At 43.4% G+C, this 17,124-nt stretch overlaps 1 long non-coding RNA gene across 1 annotated transcript; it reads right to left on the reverse strand.

Moving 5' to 3' along the window:
* Positions 1-552: 552 nt before the first annotated feature.
* LOC310685690 lies at positions 553-16,046 on the reverse strand. Its single transcript, XR_014515399.1, has 3 exons — positions 16,025-16,046; positions 5,261-5,358; positions 553-707 (listed from the first exon to the last, which is right to left on the reverse strand). It is a non-coding gene; the product is annotated as an uncharacterized lncRNA (long non-coding RNA).
* Between the last annotated feature and the right edge of the window lie 1,078 nt (positions 16,047-17,124).

Here is a 17,124-nt window from a genome sequence, read left to right on the forward strand (position 1 = left end):
GATGGGGGGCGGGGCGAAGCTGAACCTGAGGGATTTCTGCCTGCCAAAAGCAAGCACAGGTCCTTGGCGAATAGGGAGGGAGGAGGAGGCTGTATCCTTCACCGCCTCCACCCACCAAATGACTAGCCATTCTGGAAAGGAGGAGGAGGAAGGGAGGGACAATGCCAAGGATCCAGGTCTTGGGGAGGCTGATCCTTAGGGGCAGCTGGGACCACATTGCCTGGGAGGGAGCGGGTGGCGCTGTGGTCTAAACCACTGAGCTTCTTGGGCTTCGTGATTGGAAGGTTGGCAGTTCAACGGGGTGAGCTCCTATTGTTCTGTCCCAGCTTCTGCCAACCTAGCTGTTCAAAAGCACACCAGCGCAAGTAGATAAATAGGTACTGCTGTGGCAGGAAGGTAAATGGCATTTCCGTGTGCTCTGGTTTCCATCACGGTGTCCCGTTGCGCCAGAAGTGGTTTATTCATGCTGGCCACACGACCCAGAAAGCTGTCTTCGGACAAACACCGGCTCCCTCGACCTGAAAGCGGAGATGAGTGCTGCACCCCATAGTTGCCTTTGACTGGACTTAACTGTCCAGGGGTCCTTTACCTTTTTACCTTACATTGCCTGGGAAAGAACATGGTATTTGCATTAACAGCTACCTACCTTACCCCTTGACACATCCTTTGTAATCATGGTGGGACCTGTTGAATTTCTATTGGTGCAGCTGTTAAAGGCAAGAAAAGTTAAAGGGTAACAAACTAAGTGAGAGAGAGAGGAGAGAGAAGGAAACTGCCTCAAAGCAAAGGCCAAACTAGTCCAGCATTCTGTTCCAACAAAAAGATTCATGTAGGAGCAGCTGATGCAGAAGCCTTCAGAGTGAGGAGGAATGCAGTGTTCTTAAGGATCAAACTTCTGCTTACATTCTTCACAGTCCTTGCTTTTAACAACCCTTTCGGCTAGCAGCCCCTCTAAAGTCAAAATCTAGTGTGCGAATTGAAACAAACAAGTTCTGCAAGGTAGAACTTTTAAGATAAAATTATTATTCCAGATTATCAGAGATGCAAAGCTGAGGCCTGCACAAGCGTTTAAAATAGGCCATCATTTTAACAAAAGGAGGAGAACAAGGAAAGACAAACGGGTGACCAACTTTTATTTGTATATGACACTTTGCTGTGGATTGTGCCACCTACTACCCACATCTGCCATGTGGCTGTGTGGGGAATCACGCTTGTGGCTTTTGCACAAGTGTAGTATGGCTTACAAAAAAAGAGGAATCCACCCAAGATTACTGTTTGGGGAGAAAGTGCCATGTGGGTGCCTGCAGAGATTCACTTGCTCAAATCCAAATGACTGAAGTTGGAATTCAAACCCAGATTTCACACATCCAGTTCCAACTCTGTCCCCCAGGTTACTAACACAGCCATGGAAGCATTGTCCAGAGTGATCACTGGAGTGACAAGTGGATTGCAGGGGCAATATATATTTATTTTTATTTAATTAGTGCATTTATATTTCACCTTTTCCTCCAAGGTGTTCAAAGCGGCATACATAGTTCTCTCATTTAATTCCCACATCAACCCTGTGAGGTAGTTTAGGCTGAGAGGCAGTGACTGGCCGAAGGTAACCTTGTGTGCTTCATGGCCAAGGGAGTCTTTGAACCCTGGTTTCCCAGGTATGACACTCTGGCTCTGACTGGATGGATCTGTAGGTGTCACACACTGGCCTGGTGCAAAGCTTCTTGGCACCTTAATGCAAGCGGGTTGTATCAATTAAGATGTTGACAATGGTTAAGGGTATTGTAAAGTGTAATTCAATTCATTATATGGAGCTCCAGAGTCTCATACTGTATTTCAGATTGCAGTAACTATCTAAGAAATAATTCAACTTCCTGATACTCCCTGGAAATTAATTATCCAGTATTGACCTCTGTTGGAGCCCTACCTAAAGGCTTTTGATCTTGGTTCATGTACAGCAGTTTTCTTTTATCTATTCATATGCAATTCCTATTACAGGAACTATGCTGAACGTAGCATATAAACAAAAGAATATAAAAGTCTCAATAGTAAATGAATCAACCCCATCGGATATTTGTCATTTCTGTGTACCCATACACCTTAGTTTTTGCTCAGCATCATGGACAGTCTACATTTGAACCTTATTGCGTTGTCTTTGAAATGACTGACACAGTCATTGAGAGCTGGATCTGTGTCTATTAACTTGTCCCAATTTCCACATACTAGACCACAGGGAATTGGAGGCATGTGTAGATTGTGCGTGTTATTTTGTGTGGGGCTGATGGATGGATGGATGGATGGCCCTAACCTGTGATGGGTTTTTGTACTCCTAGCCTTCAAAGATCCTATGACCATCAGAATAATGAATCAAAACCAAAGATTTAAGATATCAAATGAAGTAGTTGCTAGATCTTCTCCTAGCCCAACAGCACCATGTGGGTAGAAAAACAGAGGCAGAAAATCTTGTCCACTCTCTTGCCTTATTCTGGCGGGGTGCCATTACAAGAAGGTCTTAGAGCGCCTTTCTTTTTCCTGACCATTAGCTTCTTGTAACGGCCCCATAGCCTCCCACTAATTTTGACCAAGGACTGGCAGACCACCAGAAGTGCCTTCAAGGAATGGATCTGGCCCAGGGGCTTGTCACCCCCTTGCTATAAATTTTCATGTCCTCGGCTTCAAGGCCTCATGTGTTGACCTGAGGAGGACTGTGATTTGGATAATACAGTCACTTCGCTTGAGGGGGAGCCCTTCAGCAGCACATTAACTCCATCATGAAAATGTGGTTCTGCCATCATCCTTGGGGTCCGCAGAAGCTTCTCCTCCTCTACCACCTTGTAGGACCATGCAACTGCAGATGCCAGGAACAGTGCTCCTACTGAGGTGCAAAAAGGGTTTGTCTCACAGAGTGAAAGCCAAGCACCCTGAACTCAAAGATTCGGCTGAAATCCTTGCACATCATTACAGAGCAAGAGAGCACGAGAGGGAGAAAATCTTGGTAAATGGCACACCAGAAGCAGTACCTCCCTGCTTTTGGTGCTGCCTGTCATTTCCTGTGTGAACATAGCACAATTGCTCCTGCTGTCCATCCTGAATGCTTGCCCTTTGCCCTGTCCTAAGGGGGCTACTTGAGCAGTGTTGTTTGAGCTTGCCTTTTTATTTTCTAGCTAAAAGCAGTTATTCTGGTCAATTGAGCTGAGTGTGTTTGACAGGTTTGCCCTCTGTGTTGCTGTATTGCTGGTGTTTCAGTGGTGCCAAAAAGACAGTGTTTTCCGCTATACTTCAGCAGAGAACCAATATGCAGTAACAGAAGTACAATGATCGATGAGCAAACACTGACTGTAATTAACAGCAGACAAATGTGAGCACAAAAGATCATTTGCCCAAAACGTGCATCTATTACGGATGTTAATGTGTGATTAAAAATTCAGTTAGCTGCATCTAGATTCTAAATTGGTCACATATGGTTAGTGGCTAGAATGTTAGACAATTATAATTTGGTATACCTTGAGTATAATAATATTATTTACTACTGTAGTTCTTCTTCATCCCAGAGCCTCTGGGTAGAGAATAACAAAACCTCAATTCAAAGATTTCTTATGTGCATATTCCTTTTCCTGGGCAAAGCCATGAAAATGAAGGAGGCAGCCTACATGAGGAAGAAATCACTGATGCAAATGCAGAGCACAGGCCTTGATAGATTGGGATGTGAATAAGATAATAACCATCTGTACTGTCAGTCTCCAGTCATCCCTAAAGGCAGGTGTTCCAATTTATTTTATCTGTTTTTATTTATAAAGATACTTATATACCACTGTATCATAAAAATATATCGTGGAGATTTACAACAATATAAAAACAAAACCAGACAATAGAATCATAGAAAGTTTAAAACTAGTTAAAAGAGAAAATAAAATTAAAAAGAAACAACAATTAACCATTGCAGGGGATGTACTCTTAACTGGCTGCATAGGCCTGGTGGAACAGTAAAATTTTCATCAGGCATTTAAAAGTTCGCACAGAAGGCACACTCTTATGTTCCTCACAAACACTTCTTTTTGTAACGGACAAAAAGTAGGGAAGTGGAAGACATAACACAGAGTAATCACAAAGATTTCTGGGCAGGATGCCTACTGCAGAGAGCCCGCCCGGTCTTCCTAGGACAAGGGTTCAAGGCTGACCCAAGGAGGGAAATGCACTTTTGCCAAGCAATCAAACGGGAGGGAGGGGTCAGGGCTGACTCAGACACACACTGTGAGCAGCAACCTCCAGTGGCTCACCAAACAGAATGAGGCAAAAGGGAAGCAACTCAAACCCACAGAGCAGTTCCTTAACCTTACAGCCGTAATAAGATCCAGATCACCCTCATAACAGGCTGTTTGCCTCTCTCACCTCAGTACCTGGCCATAGATGCTAGGGGTACAGTGGCTGCAGGAGGAGCTCATGTTTTACACATGTGTGGTGCCCCAGGATACATAGCTGAGCCAGTCGGGAGGAATGCTTTATGGACCACTAGCCTGGCTAGCCAACACTTCTGCTCATATTACTGAAGTGGGCATGCCTGTGGGTTGAAGGAGTATAGGATATGGTCCCTCTCCTGTGCTGCCTACATCCCACTCATCATTCCACCTCATGTTAGCTCGTCTGCCTGCATATGTATCATGATCTCACTTGGGCACACTCAAAGGCTGAAGGACCAGTGGTTCCATAAAAGGAGGGCTTGAACACCACTGCAGAACAGGAGACACCAGAGGCCAAGTTGCTTATGTAACTGAGATGCTGGAGACTCCTAAGCCTGGACTGGAGACCGCAGCTCCTATCTCTAGAGCCAGCAAGGGGCCACTGTGTTCATCAGTAACATACACTCTACAGAGCTGATCAATCGCTTCCCAACACAAACTCATGGGAAATGATGGAGTGCTAGGATTTGGTAGTCATTTTATCTTGCCCAAAGCGACTTAACAACCTCATCAGAAACAATTATTAAGTTCACCACATGGAGCACTTAACCTATTTCAAATACCACCCACATGACAAAGATGGTATTGCTGGAGACAAAATACAAAGGAGCCGATCAATTGTGCTAGAACACAAAGACTCTATAAAAAGAAAAAGGATAAAACAGAATAAATAAAAAATCTCATTCCCAGCTGCTCTACTTATCATAACTGATAAAACGACAATTCCTTAAGTGTCACATAGCACTTGCATTTCATATTCAGTAAAGTAGGGAACCCAGTTCTTTTCTTGCCTGCCCTCTGTTTACCTTCTCAAGTGGGTCACTGCGACTTCTTCTGTAGTAGGTGTATGATGTCTTCTCTTGCTGAGACACCATATGGGACTCCTTCGCTTTGCTGGGGTAATCTACAGTGCATAATAAAATCATGTTGCTTGATGTCATTAATATGCATTTATGAAGAGCTCATCCTGTTGTTCTCCATCCTTAGGAAGAAAAATTGTGCCCTCTTAATGCTAATTAAGCAATCGTATAAAGCTTCTCTATTACACTTAATCATTTTTCTGATTTATTTTTAAAACAGGGATGGGCAGGCCTGTGGCCCTCCAGATATTGGATTCCAGAAGCCATCATCCCCAGCCAGCATGGCGCATGGTCATGGATGATGGGAGCTGTAGCCCAGCACACCTGGAGTGAAAAGGCAATTCTAGGGCCCATCTGAGATCTTTCTTGACTCTTTAAGCAAGGATGAGGAACTCCATCGTCAAAGTTTCTGATGGCTAACCAGGACCCAGATGTATGAGATGTAGAATGTAGAGAAGGAAAGAGCTCTGTGTTGGATCCAGACTTCGCTGTGATTGGAATTGGTCCACTGAAATCAGTAGGTCTTAGGTTATTCATGATTAACTTAAGCCCTATTGATTTCAGTGGGTCTCCTCTGGATTCAACCCTCAATGCATTTTCTTGGGGTGATCTTGCTTGGATTGCAGTCGACGACCCTAAATTTCTACTTTGCACTACAAAATTATATCAGCTTTATTCTTTTTAAGAACTGTCATAGCTTTCCCTAAAGAATACTGAGAATTGTGTGATGATGAGTTGCTGAGAATTCTTTGAGATCCCCAGCCACCTTTGCAGAACTACAGCTCCAAGGGTTCCCTGAAGAGAATGAATAACTGTTAAACAAATTTAAGTCTGTGGTGTAGAGAGATGTGCCCTAAGGAATGCCATGAACACCACAGTAATGATAAGTAATATTTAGTTCAAAGGAAGGGAAGCCTCACCTGCAGTCTACAGGATTATGACTCTCTAAAACAGATGCAGGGAACCTTGGGGCCTCCAGATGTTGCTGAGCTCCCCATATCCCTTGCAATGGGCCTTGCTTGCAGGGGCTGTCTAGAGGACCCAAACTTCTCCACACCTGTTCTATAGTAATTTCTCCCCCTAGAAACCTGTTCTCATCCACATTAGGTTGGCAGTGCCAGCATTCCACATGCCATTCCTTTTAGAACAAAACTGATGATATTGTTAACTGAATTTCCTTCATATACATCTGATGAAGCAGATCTAGTGAGCTGTGGAGGTGACAACACAGGAACAGCCAATTTTGGTGCTGGCTCCTTGTCTGTGGAATGTTTTCCCTAGAAACTGCATCATTATTAACTTCTAGGCTATGGCATTCCTGTTTCTCCAGGCTTCTGACTGTTAGCTTTGGATGATACTTAGTATGCTTTGGGCCTCTTTTGTGGTTCTCATCTTTTAGTGGGGTGATGTAGGATGTGTCCTTTTAAGGGTATTGTTGTTTGGGCACTCCAGGAAATATTTGTTCACTATATTTTGATTTTCTTGTTCTTTAACTAATTTATGCATTTTTAAATTTTATGATGTTGTAAGTGTCAGTTTGCATTTATTAGTGCAGAAAGTATTGAGCTGATATGTAGAGCTCTTTCCTATTCTAATTAATTCAAGAGGGTTCTGGAAGCTTCTCTGTGTGAAAGAAACAAGTAGAAGGTTCATGATGTTTGGGTTATTCCTTCAGAGAAGCTGAGTACAGCTGGTTTAAGCTGGTTCTCTTATGTCTTTCAGTCAAGGTCATGCTGACTATAAAAGTAGGGCCTGAAGGAGCCTGGGTTTTACTTTCTCTTTCTAACTCTCTTCCTTCCGGTGTGGTGTTCTGTACATAGTATGCTTAGTGTTAAAGTTTAGACTTATTATAAGTTATTGTAAGTTTAAGTTAAGTCTGCTGCAACTGGATTTCTTATGGAGAGTGCCAATCTTGAATGTATTGGATTTGTGACCATTATGCTCATTTGCCTTCAGTAGCAGTAAAGCTTTGCTGGGTGAAATACAATTGGCTCTATTTTTTTGGGAATCCTGAAACATGTTTAAGTTGTTACTCATAGAATCATAGAGTTGGAATAGACCACAAGGGCCATCGAGTCCAACCCCCTGCCAAGCAGGAAACACCACCAGAGCACTCCTGACATATGGTTGTCAAGCCTCTGCTTAAAGACCCCCAAAGAAGGAGACTCCACCACACTCCTTGGCAGCAAATTCCACTGTCGAACAGCTCTTACTGTCAGGAAGTTCTTCCTAATGTTTAGGTGGAATCTTCTTTCTTGTAGTTTGGATCCATTGCTCCGTGTCCGCTTCTCTGGAGCAGCAGAAAACAACCTTTCTCCCTCCTCTATGTGACATCCTTTTATATATTTGAATATGGCTATCATATCACCCCTTAACCTCCTCTTCTCCAGGCTAAACATGCCCAGCTCCCTTAGCCGTTCCTCATAAGGCATCATTTCGTTACTCTGCTAACTATACATTGGAATCTACTGTGGATCAATACTGAGTAGAATTCCACAACAGTAAGACACTTTTGAGACTTTTTTTGTATAAGGTGTCAAATAAATAATGCTAATAATAATAATATAGATGCTCCCCCATTTAACTTAAGCTTATTCTTATATGTTGTTATAATGCATAATTATCTCCTTGTATTCAAAAAAACAAAACATACCATACCATTAGAGCCATGCAATTTTGCCAAGACAGCCACTCTGTCGTGGCTTTGTCCCTTGCATCAGGTATTTTCTGTCAACGAACTGTACATTAATTCTCTTCTTAACATTTTCAGAATATCATTGGGTTAGTCATGCCATCTGTTACTTCAAGTACAACCACACAGCTTTCTGGTGGGACCAAGCATATGCTGCCCTTATAGATTTGGACGTCACGTTTTGCTCCATGGCACAAATTTTTAATTTACTTCTCCACATCCAGCTGAGAAAAATGTCCATGCAAACAAAAAAACCCCTATGTTTCAGTAATGTTTCAGTTGCCAACAGAAGAAACTGTGAGGAATTCAGGCCTTCTTCTCTACATGAATTAAGGCAACAAAAGTTGGAAGTCTTCCTCCTACATGTTGGCTCCTGAAGGCTGGAGGGGGGAATTGAGAGACCTTTTTCTTACCCACCTTGTATCACAGGTGTAGGCAGTGTGTTGCTTTCCCCTGTGGGCTACATCAGTCCCAGGCAGCATGGCCTATAGTCAGGGTTGGTAGGGTTTTCAATCCAACAACATCTGGAGGGCACCACTGTAGTGATTTCTGCTGCATCCAATCTATACTCTTGGGACTTTTCCAGTTCTGCCAGTTAATTTAATTAATCAGCTGTGCTTCATATTCCAATTTCCTTTTTCCAGAATACCTCCCACAAAAATGTCTGCAAAGACTTTTGGAATGAGACTTGAAGACATCTGAAGGCAGCCCTGTTTAGGAAAGTTTTTAATGTCTGATGTTTTAATGTATTTTTAATCTTTTTGTTGGAAGCCTCCCAGGGTGGTTGGGGAAACCCAGCCAGATGGGCAGGGTATAAATAAATTATGATGATCATCATGATTATTATTCCAGTTGAATTGGGGAATTTTAAGCTTTACTGGGGGCCAGAGACTTGAGTATGGAGCTTTGAATCCTGGCTCCCAATCCTCTTCACATGCATCCACAATCCTTGTTTCAGTTGTAGCAAATTATGGATAGGCACATGCAATTTCAAAAACATTCAGGACAGAAGGATGACACATATTGGAAGACAAACACAAAACCATAAGCTTATTTCGCTAAAATTGAAGAAAGTGTATTTGTGTTCATGTATGTTGGTATTTATTTATTAAATTTGTATCCTGCCATTCCACCTAATGGTGCTGAAGGATTGCATCCAACATTGCCTTTCCATGAACAGAAAAAGCCATTCTGTCCACAGAAGGGCTTTTGATACATCAGAAGCCTGTGCTAATGGAAGGGGAAAGGTGATATTTTCCATTCCTCCTGTGGTCCCCTGTGTCCCTGCAAAACCTGTTCTAGAAGAATCCTCAATAACTGCAGATGCAGTAGTGTGGAGGGCTGCAAGAAGGAGGGGGATTTGGGAACCCCCCCCCCATTCCATTAGTGGAGCCCTAAGTGCAGAAGGAAGGAGTATTCCCAAAATGTTGGATGCAGCTTGTCGCCTAAAATCTTACTTTGAGACTGATGCTGTCTTAAGGATATGGGTTCACATGGTGTATTGAAGTTAAATGCAAAAGATGAGAAGTTCATATTCCTATACATTGTATATGGTTTCAAAGTTCTTGGTGGAAAGATAGATGTTTTCACTCTCAGTAAATAGCTCAGTTTTTCAGTGACAATGTTAGAGGGCGGTTCTTTCATGTAAAAACTACTAATGATCTAGAATGCCAACACCATATGCTCATTTTAATGCAATGTCAGGGGTTTCCTCAGACCTAATTAAAGAAATTCTGTGTTTCAGCCAATCCTGGCTACTTTCTGGGAGCAGTGTGGATTCATTAAAGCACAATTCTGTGTTCCAGAAATGCTAGCTGTGGAACCATAAGATTGCAAAATTCCTAATACTTCAACAGCTGGGGAAAGAATAGTTAAGAAATAAATACTGCCCTCTCCCCTTCCTCCTGAGATGCCTTGCAGGACTCTTCCAAAGAATAGGCTGGTGATTATTGTTACTGGTTTCTGTAATTGGTTAAGGTTATTCAACCCTTATCTGAATGCACACTGAATCACTCATGTTTTACCGCTGCTTATATCATATGGTTCCTTGCCAACCTAGCAGTTTGAAAGCACGTCAAAGTACAAGTAGATAAATAGGTACTGCTCCGGTGGGAAGGTAAACGGCGTTTCCGTGCGCTGCTCTGGTTCGCCAGAAGCGGCTTAGTCATGCTGGCCACATGACTCAGAAGCTGTACGCCAGCTCCCTCAGCCAATAAAGCGAGATGAGCGCCGCAACCTCAGAGTTGGCCATGACTTGACCTAATGGTCAGGGGGCCCTTTACCTTTACCTATATCATATGGTAAACGATGTTTTTCCTGATGGAGGAATATAACAAGAGTTTAGATTCAGTTCCTTTATGTATCAGCTCCTTGCAACCAGGTGATCCCTCTTGGTTTGTGTTAGACTGAGATACTTTTGTTTTGATTCAACTCTGTTCATTGAGTTTCTCTGTAGAATCGTGCCAGATTCGCATTGTTAAAGTGAGCATTGTATGCAACACACTCTCAGTTCTACTAAGCCGGCCAATAAACTGGTGCCTTTTCGTTTGCTTTACATGAAATCATTCCCTCACAATGGAAACCGGATCAACTGTATCAGTTTTTTGCAACCCGAGATATAACCAAATAACAAGCCAGATTTCAAAGCTAGGCAATAGCAAGGACACCAATAAGGAACCCCTTCTAGGACAATGAGAAGAGCGGGGGCTTTTGTGTAGGGGGAGTTAGCTGACAAAGGAGCAGTTGTGCTCAGATCCAGAAGTTCATGTGGAAACCCCGTCTCATTAGCCAAATGAGTTCCACTGTGTCATCCAAATGAAGCAAATGGAAGGTTTCCAACCAATAGACTAGTGGCATTGTAAAATATTCACAACTCCTGAGGTCATTTCCAGGTGACCTGTTCACTGAGCATTCATCATTTGTTTGAACAAAATTTGCAGGGAGGTTAGAAGACACCAGCTATTGATTGAGCGTTCATTCTGATAGTTGAGTTGGAGGGTGAATGTCTGCCGTAAGAATGGAAGAAGAAATCTAGCTTGCTTCACAATTTTATTCAGACTTATCTAATTTGCACTTCCCATGATGATACATGAACTCAAAAGCAGCTCCTGAATTCTGACATGCGGTTTTCAACCAAAATATGTGCACAGAAATGCATGTGTTAGGAAAAGGTGTGCATACAAAAGCATTGTATTAGGGGGAAATGCTTGCAAATATTAGGGAAAGCCAAACACATTCATAGGGACACGGGTGGCGCTGTGGGTTAAAGCCTCAGCGCCTAGGGCTTGCTGATCGTAAGGTCGGCGGTTCGAATCCCCATGGCGGGGTGCGCTCCCGCTGTTCGGTCCCAGCGCCTGCCAACCTAGCAGTTCGAAAGCACTCCCGGGTGCAAGTAGATAAATAGGGACCGCTCTGGCGGGAAGGTAAACAGCGTTTCCGTGTGCGGCTCTGGCTCGCCAGAGCAGCGATGTCACGCTGGCCACGTGACCCGGAAGTGTCTTCGGACAGCGCTGGCCCCCGGCCTCTTTGAGTGAGATGGGCGCGCAACCCTAGAGTCTGTCAAGACTGGCCCGTACGGGCAGGGGTACCTTTACCTTTACCTTTAAACACATTCATGGTTTTCATGAGGACTTTTAACTCACCAAGTGATGCAGAAATGTAGAAATCTGAACTTAAGATTGGAAAAATGGGGAGATTTGTCCATTCTTAGCCTGCTCTACCATGCAGACTCCTGTGCATTTTAAAGTCCTGGAAAACCAGGGTCCCAAAATGCATGGGGAACTTTCACTTTGCACAGTTGACTCCCCATTGCAAAGACAGTTGCCCTCCAGCTCATGGAAGGCGATAGAGAATGAGGGCTCCTATTCTCATTTCCCCCTCCTCACATGGAAAAACAGGCAGCCGAAGGCAGCTTAGATGAGGGTGGCAATTTATTCACCTGTAATAATACTTCTCCAGATCCTATGGGTTTTAAATCTGTTCAAAGATGTCATGGCTTTTCTTATGGAACCGCACATAACAACATGAACTCTAGATGTATTACCAGTTTTCCAGTTAAGTAAACCTGCAACTTGCACTTGTCACTCCGCATCCATTTCTACACTCACAGAGAGCAGATTCTTTCAGATATTCTCCTTGCAGCTCTCTGCTATCTCCAGACATAAATGGTTATTCAAGCACAAACACCGCACCATCCTAGTCACCCAGCCTTTCTCCCCACCACTAGATGCGCAGGCACACACATACAGTTTCTGACTCACAGCCATCTGTGAGATATGTGATTCAGTGGTCACAAGGAGACACTGTTTTGGGAGACCACTGATTACAGTTTGGGTACTTGCTTAAAATAGGTATGGCTCTATGAATTGAGCACATCATCATGCATACACCTTCCCCTGTACTTTTGTGATGGATATAAGGAATTTCCCTAATTCTCATAGGTGGGATCTATACACATATAAAAAAACGTTCTGAAAATGCTTTTTAAAAAATACATTGGATTTTCCATAAGGCTCACGATCACCATTTAGTGTCACATTGTAAAACGTTTTATTTGCAGCTGTATAGCTGAGTCCTATTAGTGTGCTTTTATGTGAAAAATCTGTTCACCTGCAAAGGACACCCAAGAGTAAGCAAACATTGTTTACTTCAGTGTAGATTCTGAAGGCCACAGCAGACGTTATGTGTGGGTTTCACGAATAAAACTCCATGCACATGTGTGCATGTGGAATTTGGATCAGGACCATTGTGTGATTTCTTTTAATGGTGTTGTCATTTTACTGTTTCACCAGTGCAAATTCACCCCCACCCCCCACTTTGAAGCTGTTATTAGCTGCAGAGGGGAAGGCTTACAGGCACCCACACCAACTAAAAACTGTGAGGATTGTTCTTGCTATTAGTATGCATTTATGATTGCTGTTCAAATGGAATACACAGTGGAAGAGAATGATTTTTAGATCAAATATATATTTTAGATATTATAGATTTGGTTATTGTGTCGACACAGGCCAAGGAAATGCAAAGCACATGTATAATGGGCCCCAAACTCAGTCACAGAGCGCATGCCTTGTGTGCACAACGCCTTGACATTCAGTTCTCTAATATCTCTGGGTAAATAACCTCTGGTAGCAGAGCTGGGAAAGACTTCTGCCTGAGAACCTGGAACGCTGCTGTCAGTAGTGCCAGAACTGTGCGAGATGAGCCAGTGGTTTCACTTAGGATAAGGCAGCTCCTCCCCATTACAGTACAAGGATTTTAAAAGGATTTTTAAAAAAGGATTATGGGGATTCATGGAGGATATTAGGTCTATCAGTGGGACAATAGCTAAATGTACAGTGGCAATATAGCACTGAATATCAGAAGCTGCAGACAAAAGACCAGAAGATTAGAAGAAGAATAGAGTTCTGTGGTTACAACAAAAAATCTCCGTGCCCCATGGAAGCAGGGCATTAACAGCAGGGTGTCATCAGTAGGTCTTAAAAGTCAAGTTGTTGGATATATATGAAACAAAGAGAAACAATCTGCCCACACATTTTTTTTTTTTTACCAAGCAGGTAAAATAATAAATGATGGGGGTTTAAAAAACCCACACAAATTTGACTAAGGGCCCCTCCAGAGTGGTGTTTTATTGTAGGTGCATTACTGGCACAATCATTGTGCATTAGTTTAGTGGTAGATTTATTCTGCTTCAGTATGTTCTCTGATGCTTCACCAAAGATACCACATTACAGTGGTACCTCGGGTTATATACGCTTCAGGTTACATACGCTTCAGGTTACAGACCCCGCTAACCCAGAAATAGTACCTCAGGTTAAGAACTTTGCTTCAGGATGAGAATCGTGCTCCGGCGGCGCGGCGGCAGCAGGAGGCCCCATTAGCTAAAGTGGTGCTTCAAGTTAAGAACAGTTTCAGGTTAAGAACGGACCTCCGGAATGAATTAAGTACTTAACCCGAGGTATCACTAGCAAAAATAAACTGGAACATCTATGGTACAAAAAAAATTTCAGCAGGAAGCTGTGGGATATGTACTGATTGGAAATGAAGGTGTGTGCCTTTAGATGCTTTGATGGGTGACATTTACAGAGGGTGGGACAAGGGGACTGTGACTTTGCTCATGCTTCTTGACCTTTCTGTGGCTTACAGTAAAAAAAAGGTAAAGGACCCCTGACAGTTAAGTCCAGTCGCAAAGGACTCTGGGGTTGTGGCTCTCATCTCGCTTTACTGGCCGAGGGAGCCGAAGTTTGTCCGCAGACAGTTTTTCCGGGTCATGTGGCCAGCATGACTAAGCCACTTCTGCTGGAGCGGTACCTATTTATCTACTTGCACTTTGACTGCTTTCGAACTGCTAGGTTGGCAGGAGCAGGGACTGAGCAACAGGAGCTCACCCCACCAACCTTCGAACCACCAACCTTCCGGTCGGCAATCCCAAGGCTCAGTGGTTTACACCACAGTGCCACTTGCGTCCCTCATGTGGCTTACAGTGCCATTGACTGAATCACATGGTTCCAGTCTTGCGTTTGGGAACAAATCCTGGTTATTCTCAAGCATTGGAATAGTGCTTTTGGGGGCCCCTAGTGGTTGTGCTAGGCATTTCCGTGGGGCGCCATTTTCTCTCTCATGGTTGTTCAAAATCTATATGAAACCACTGGAAGCTGTCATTAGAATTTCTCCAGAACATCTGAATCAGGGGAGGCTGTGCAGGACCTGGACTGGTACCTGGACATAGTGATGGGATGGATGAGGGAAAATAAGCTGAACTTGAATCCTGGCAAGACAGAGGCACTGTGTCATGTGTCAGAGCAATCTGTCCATTAACCTCCCTGGACTGTCCCTGAAGGAGCTTTACCATAGTAGGCCAGGCAGCAGTGGCTTCAGTGCTGCAGAGGACTCTGTGTGAAGCTTCCCTTTCACTTGATCAGGATACAGTGGATGCTTGGGTTGCGAATGTGATCCGTGTGGGATGCACGTTCGCAACCCGGAGCGTTCGTAACCCGCGTCTGCGCATGCGTGGGTTGCAATTCGGCGCTTCTGAGCATGCGTGAAGTGCGATTTAGCGCTTCTGCGCATGTGCGACCGCCGAAACCCAGAAGTAACCCCATTCTGGTACTTCCGGGTTTCGACGGTCTGCAACCCGAAAAAACGCAACCTGAAGCGGCTGTAACCCGAGGTATGACTGTACTGCAGATAGTGCAGGATGCTGCAGCACTGCTGTTAACAGGAGCGAGACCCTGCCAGCATCTCACACCTCTGCTCAGAGATCTGGACTGGTTGCTGATTTGTTACCAGGGTAAACCACGTTCAAGGTGGTGCTATTGGTATATAAAGCACTTAACAGCTTGGGACCAGCTTAGTTTCAGGACCACCTTACCACTTGACCACTTTGATCTGGTACAATACGTGTTCCATACTTGTAAGAAATTGTTCTTTTAGTGTGTTAGCACCTACACTTTGGAACCGCTTCCATCAGGCAGGCGCTTTCACTGTATCCTTTTGGGGGCCTGCTTAAAACATTTTTGTTTAGGCAAGCCTGTCCAGAAAGGTAGCTGTCGATGTGTTTTAAGCTCTTTTCAGTTTACTGCATTTTCAAATTGTTTTAAAATGTTTTTAGTTACTTGCTTTTAACTGCTTTTGTTGATACTTTTAATATTTCTTGTCAGCCGCTTAGTCTTGTTACAATCTAATGGTTCTCTCTCTCTCTCTCTCTCTCTCTCTCTCTCTCTCTCTCTCACACACACACACACACACACACACACACACACAGTAGCAGGATGTGCTTGTGAACCAAGCCTCCCTCTCTTTCACAGCACTACAACACATATATGTCCTCTAGGGGTCTTATTGATACATATGTGCAGTGTATAGGAAGGTTATAAGATTTCAAAATATCATATGCCAGGAGGGTTGTAAGAGCTCAATATTCATGGGATCAGATTATATAGTAAGACATCAATTCAACAATGCATTTTCTGATACATTTGTATAATTTAAATGAAGAGGATGAAAATGGCAGAACTACTTACATAAAAACATGTCTGGTGATGGATAGGGGAGAAGATTGCTGTAATATATTTAACTCTGCTGCATTTAGAAAACCATTTGAACTGAGAAGCATTTGTGATGTCCTTCCACCATCTACTGGATACTTAGGGGATTGTTTTTGGCAAATCAGCAAATGTTGATATTAAAACAAATATTCAAAACCAATTCGGGTTTGAAAAATCCTCTCTCCACTTTTCCCAACTTACTTTCACTGGGATGGGAGCCTATCTGTAAAACTGCTTCCCTCCCAGATTGACTTAGAACTACATGTTCATTTTTATGTGGTTCAGTCCTTGCATGTATGGACTGATTGTACAACCGCAGTTTTAATGTGGCCATCACTTGTCCCATATGAATGACTTTGTCTGTGAGGTGGTAAAATTTTGATGTGTGGAGTTTTGTTTCCACACTGGGGATGCTTTCAAACATCCAAGCTTTCACATGAAATCTGAGAGGGTGATGTTCTATGAGATCAGAGGATCATCACCGTGACTGATCCAGACTACATGTACTGCGCTCACTGGAAGGACAGATCGTGAAGCTGAGGCTCCAGTACTTTGGCCACCTCATGAGAAGAGAAGACTCCCTGGAAAAGACCCTGATGTTGGGAAAGATTGAGGGTACAAGGAGAAGGGGACGACAGAGGATGAGGTGGTTGGTCAGTGTTCTCGAAGCCACTAACATGAGTTTGACCAAACTGCGGGAGGCAGTGGAAGACAGGAGTGCCTGGCGTGCTGTGGTCCATGGGGTCATGAAGAGTCGGACACGACTAAACGACTAAACAACAACATGTACTGCACATGTGCTAAGTGTTCTCAAACTGTTGTCGTATCACATCTGACTGAAGGAGAGTCATTACATGGTCAAATGCTTCTCCATACGAAAAAGAGGAGTGGCCTATTTCTTCCCTGACATAGTGGGTTTAAAATAATGAAATGATGAAAACATATATACATTTTCCCCCGTATTATCATATATCAAAGCCAAAAGCTCTCATACAAAAAGCCAGTAATTTTAATCAGATACAGTTACAGTAACATCATCATCATCATCCCTTTATTGTCAATGTACAACCTGTGTA

Source organism: Podarcis tiliguerta (assembly GCF_965153285.1).
Source record: "Podarcis tiliguerta genome assembly, chromosome: 1".
In the NCBI taxonomy this organism is placed as follows: Eukaryota; Metazoa; Chordata; class Lepidosauria; order Squamata; family Lacertidae; genus Podarcis; species Podarcis tiliguerta.